The sequence below is a fragment of the Egretta garzetta genome, unplaced genomic scaffold (genome assembly GCF_000687185.1).
Source record: "Egretta garzetta isolate BGI_Z169 unplaced genomic scaffold, ASM68718v1 scaffold70, whole genome shotgun sequence".
NCBI lineage: Eukaryota > Metazoa > Chordata > Aves > Pelecaniformes > Ardeidae > Egretta > Egretta garzetta.
In genome coordinates this window covers 1,623,874-1,629,916 of record NW_009258539.1, presented here as the reverse complement: position 1 = coordinate 1,629,916, position 6,043 = coordinate 1,623,874, and positions in this window count along the sequence as shown.

Sequence of the window (6,043 nt, the reverse complement as noted above, 5' to 3'; positions counted from 1 at the left end):
CCCCGCCGCCCCGCCCCCCCCCCCCCCTGCCATAAGTGCAGTGGTGGGGCTCAGCGCAGCCTGGACCAGCCCGCATCCTGCCTGTGCTGCCCCACTGCTTGGCCTTCCTGCCCCCTGCCTCTGCTGCCCACACCCTGCCTGGCGTGCCTGTGCCACGCTGCTGCCCACGCTGCCCCACCGCCTGCCCTGCCCAGGCTGCCCACACCTGCTCACACCCCCCTGCTCCCTGTGCCCTGCCTGTGGCATTGCTTACCCTGGCAGTGCTGCTCCCCTGCCTCCACAGAGGCTCCCAGAGAGCCTCCCACAGCCTCCTGTTCCCCCACACCCCCTAGCCCTGTACAGCCCCTCTCCAGCCAGCCTTCACCAGGTCCTCCAGAGTCAGCACTTACCAAGTGCCTGCCCCTGCTGCTGCTATCCACACACACACACACACACACACACACAGAGTCAGGGTTATAGACCTTTCCATGCACCCCATCACAGCTCACTCTCATGGGCACACCCCACCTGGCCATATGGCCCAGCGGCCCCCACCTCTGCACACCTTTTCCCTCACCCACAGCCCCTCTGCAGCCTCCCATGTGCCCTCTTGCCCTCACACACGGCCTCTCTCACACAAGGGCCAGCCTCTGCAAGCCTCACCAGAATATAAACAAGGCATACCCTTCAGCTACGCACTGCCAAAGGCAGCACCTCACACCGTGCGAAGGGTCTCTTTTGGCCTCCTTTGCATACCAGCCTTGCTCCACACCCTACATAGACCCCTTTGCTTCCGAATACAGCCCCACACAGCTGAAGTGTACACACCCCAGTAGACCCAGAAGCACAAACAACAGAAGTACATATCGTCCATCTCAGACAGGAGATTGAGTGGGAAGACAGCAAGGTGGTGTGATCGGATCGTTAGGGGAGGGAGGCCTAAAAACACAGGGCTCTGTAGTCACAAGCCAGCATGCTACCTCTTAGGAAATGTCACCACTCTTGCAACTGCGTTCACCTCAGTCACACACCAGCTCCCTTATACGCCGTGTCACAAGCTCTTCATCTGAACTCACCATTTGCCCATACCCCACTGATATTTACTATCCAGGCTGTTCTCAAACACTGCTATAATGGGCAAACCCTATGGCAGAAACAGCTGCTCCGTATCAAACGTATCTCTCCACCAGTCTTGCTCTGCGTGTGCAAACATGCGAGTCCTGGCTCCAGGGCTCTGCCGCATATCTCCCAAGCACTCCCTACCTAGCTCTGTAGCCGTATACTTCACAGACAGTACATACTTGTATAGGTATCCCAAATATAGCCCCTACACTTCCACAGGAGTCACTTCCCAAAGTCTCTGTACAACTCAGGCACCATGAGTACATCCACACGTCCCATATGGATTTGCATGCTATCCAAGTCAACAGTGCTCTACTGGCGGGGCAAGTTACATGATGGTTGCCAAACCAAGAAACAGATCCCTTAGATCTTCATTAGAGGTAGATGCAGCCTGCCCAGAATGGAGACTCAGGCTGCTTAGGGCTTTTATTCAGCTTATTCATTTGTCCACTTGTATTTAATGAATTAGCAAAAAGCCATTGTAATATTTATCTCTATTTTTGCAGCAAAATGTGCATCAGGATCTCATTGTGTCTGATGCTGTGTGGAAGTAGATCAACAGCTGACCCTTGCACCAAACAGAATATATCCTAAGTAAGCGAGAAGAGGCAACAACCAGTAAGTACTAGAGATGATGGCATTATGCAGATCTGTTCTCTTCTCTCCTCCTGCCCTACCACATGAATTTACTTTCAAAATCTCTTATCGTTCTTAACACTGCCATGGGCTGCTTTGTGCCTCCCTGTACTTTGGACACTAGAAAAAAACGGAGTTTTTTTCTCTCTGTCACACTGGTGGTGTAATCAGCTCTGCCTTGGTTTTGCCTGGCTTCCACCTCCAATCTCTGGCCATGGGTATTGCCTTCAGTGAGATTTCACCCCACTTTATGCCCTTTTCATTGTCACAAGGTCAGGTCACTTCCTTACAAGTGACCTGCTGTGGTCAAGGTTGTTTTCCTTGACCTGGTTTATTGCCTTTTAAATGTTTTAGTGTTTTGACTGTTTCTCAGGTTGAGCGCAGGATGTTTGTTGCACTGGTAAGAGGTTAGTACTGTGAAGCCTAGGGAGTGATATATGGATGGCTCATGCTTTCTTTTGGATTTAATTTTTCATCCTCTAGTGCTCTGTGGTGAAAGGAGTGTTTGCTGCTTGCCTAGGGAGACACCTGACATTTAGACTTTATCTTCTGTAAAGGCTTGGGCCAAAATTCTCTTCTCTGACTTTGGGAGTGGCAGAAAAGGACACAGAGTTGAAGTGAAGGAGGGGAGAAAGAGGGGTTTGCACCCTTCTGATCCCACGCTGCAGAAAGGAATCCTATAGTCATCTGACAAAAATAAATTACTCCAATACAAAAACGGCTTTCGTTCCCCAGGCACCTTGCAGTTTGCCCTGCAGAAACTCCTCAGTCCCATAATACTCCTGGGCCTTGGGGTGGAGAAGAAAAGAAGAGCAGCTGGGGCCACAGCATCCTGCTATGATGTCCTAACCGGGGGAGTCCCCAGTGTCTCTTTTTGGAGCTTTCACAGCCCCGGCACACCCAAGTAGAATACAAGGGCTGAAGAAACGGGAAAGAATCTTCCCCTTGAATACTTTGCACTCTAAGCACTGAAATGCACAGGGTTTCCTTCTTTCTCACTCTCTCTCTTTTTTTTTTTTTTCTTTTTTTTTGGCTGAGACCCAATTTTGCATTGTCCTAACCTGATTTGGCTGCCCCTGCCTCTGGCTGTAGCTCATGTCCTGAGCCAGTAATGTTGATTTAACAGAGACAGATCTGACAGGAGCAGAAAGAACAGGAAAAGGAGACCTTTCTGGAGATAACCCTCCAGTGTAAAATAGATAGGTGTGTGAATCTTCCCATCTCCAGGGGCACAGGGGAGCAATGATGTCTCCCTCCAGAGCACTCACTTTCCAAGAACTAAGTGCACTGGCTTTCAGAAACTCTCTCCTTAGCTGCTTACAGCTGGTTTGCTAGATGGGGCTAACACCAAGAGGTGCTATGGGTGTAGCTGGTCTTCCCATAGCTCTTCATTCCTGACTTTCCCTCCCCCACCCAGCCACAGCATCAGAGGACAGTGCTGAAGGGGAGGGCAGCTCTGTGGGGCATAGGAATAGTTGGTCAGGGGTCAAAGATGCCAGGAGAGGTGTCCTCCATGAGCGAAAGGTTGAAAGTTTGTGTTCCCCACTCCTAAGATCCAGCCATCCTGTGAGGTCAGTTTGTACTGCTTGTGCCCACACCTGTGCCCTCCCAGTCATTCGGATATCTGAGCTGCAATGACTGATGGTCCATTAATAGCTAAAAAGCCCCCTTGGCACAGTTACTAAAAGAGGTATGAACTTTCTGTAAATGGCACTGTTTTATAGTTGTTGGAATAAATGCTACTTAGCATTAAAATTTCCCAATTTTAGATAAGGATTTTGTGTCTTCTTTGACGGGCTCAGTGTGAGAAAGGATCAGTATGGTTATGTTTTGTGGTTGGCACTGCTGGCCTACCTGTGGATAAGTAGTAACTGCTTGCAGAACTGTGGGTGAAGACCTTCTGCATAAATCTTTTATTTCATCAGGTATGATAGGTTGTAAAAGTTAGACTTGCAGCTTCTACTGCTATGCAAGCAGGACAGAGCTATGCTATGCTCTGTCCAATTCTTTTTTATCGGAAATTTCACCGGCAGGTTGTGTCTACCAGGCGGCAGCTTCATAGTACAGAAAGGCTGGCGAGCTTTCCTTGTCATGCTTTGAAAGGAGGCCTGAATGTCCTCGGTCTGATAGAATTTAGAGTGTGTTTAATTTCCATGTCTCTGAAATAAAATAGTATTTGTTTTAGAGATTTTGTGAAATACTGTTGTTGTTGTCTAGGCTGACCTTTAGAGGCCCTGTATTGCCGTGGCAGTATGTTGCTATGGGGATCACCTCACATGGGTGAGAGCACAAACCAGTACATAAAGATATACTGGGTGCTTTATGCTGCGCCTATTCAATGGTGCTGTACGATTGGAAATTGCTCCAAGAAATCTGGTAGGCTGACTCATAAACACATAGGGAGGGCTTGCTTCAACTTACATCCCTTTTTTCCTGTATTTTCCTGTATTGTTTGGTGAGGGCAACTTTTTCATAACTTAGTTACTTATTTTCAGTGGTGCCGCACATTTTGTTTTCTTCTAGCAAATACAGCTTGCAGCAAATTGAGGATCAGTCCTGGAGGAGTCAGATTAAGTCAAGGGTTTAAGCTATATATATATATATATATATATGATGTAATTAAGTACTTTTTTTTTCTTTTTTTTTTTAATTTTTACATCACCTGTAAGGTAAAAGTATGTCGGTGGCTAATTCCTCCTGGAGAAAGCCAATACAAATTCAGAAATACTTTGCTGTTGGACAGATGGCTGAAAGGAAATGATTAATCTACTAACCTTGGATTTAGGAGATATGGATTCGAGTCCCTGCTTGCTGCAGATTTTCCATGTGACACTGATGCGTAAATATCTTAGAATACGGCCACTGGCCTCTGTGGTTGAGTTTGCAGACTGTAAAATAGCATCACCCCGTCTCTCAGGGCAAGGTGAGAAGAATGAACGCACATGGCCTCAGTTGGGTTAATCCCAACTCCTTTGCAAGGGAGGCTGCAGGCCCACGGCAGCAGGGTGAGCAGAAAATAACTGGGACAGTACCTGAAGCATGTGTGGGAGAGAAGGTGATAGCAAAGTATTTTGTTACAGTTCTGGGGTGCTGTAGATGGATATTACAAACCAAGGATGCTGTGGGGATGGGTACCATGGAAGCACCTGGCAAAAGCAAGGCTATTTTCAGGATGCTAGAACATAATTTGCAGCTGCTCATGCTGACACAAATTTTTGTATGGTTTCATGTCTTGAGGACTCTTCTGCTCTGTATGGGCATAATTAGTGCCAGTGACCGTCTCCCAGGGGAGTGTCTGAACTGGAATGCAGCCATCCTGAAGACACAATACCATGAGACGGTTATCTGAAGAAAACAGCCATGTTCTCCTAATCCCACTACCTGCTCTCTTTCTTCATCCCCATATCCCATATGCAACCTCTTTTATGCAGACCCAAGTACTTATTAGTTCCTCAACTATTCTGAAGGACAGACCCGACATTTGCCAAAAAGGTCTCTCCTTCTTTGGCACCCTACATGCAACATGACACGCACCACAGGCTGGCTATAGGCACTGTATCCACTCTTCAACACGACCATACAACTCAAATGCACAAGTCCCACAAAAAGGAGTCTTTGCACATGGAGCGTACTTGTTGAACATGTGAGATGGCCCCTCTAGTGACTACTCTACAGGGGAGAACGGTTCATGTTTGTTGCTACGCATGCTACGTTCAGACTGTCCTAAAAAGCAGAGACGAAGGCACACAAACCCAGCGTTCAACATAGTCCCTCGCACATCTTCCACTAAAGCACTCTCCCCCCCCAAAACAGGGTTTCTCTCTGCCTTTTTGATGAAAAATCCATCATCAAAAGTATTTATTTGTTTTAAGTGAATCCAGAAACTAAGTCTCCAAGCTGTTGTCTTTTGCAATTTCCTGAGCCAGCCCCGCTTCTCTACACAATTCATCATTGCTTTCTTTGTGCTCTGCCTGCTCTACCCCCAAGAAACTTTCAAAGACTTCGAGTACAGGCCTTAAAAGTACACATGCCTACACATGGCTGTCTCTACACATCCTGAGGCTGTATAGGCTGAGTTCTCTAGGATTTGGAGCTTGGGAGAGGAATGCGTCCAGTAGACATGTCGCTGGCAGGGGCTGGGAGAGGTATTTCCAGGATTGAGTGTAAAGGTCGATACGTTGGAGAGAAAAATCACAAACATTCCCCAGCAACTGGGATCACGGTCCATCTCCAAGAAGGGCTTCACATCTGGGAAGAAACTGCTTGCGGGTAATTGGGTTTGCTAGAGTTGCCACTCTAATTAATA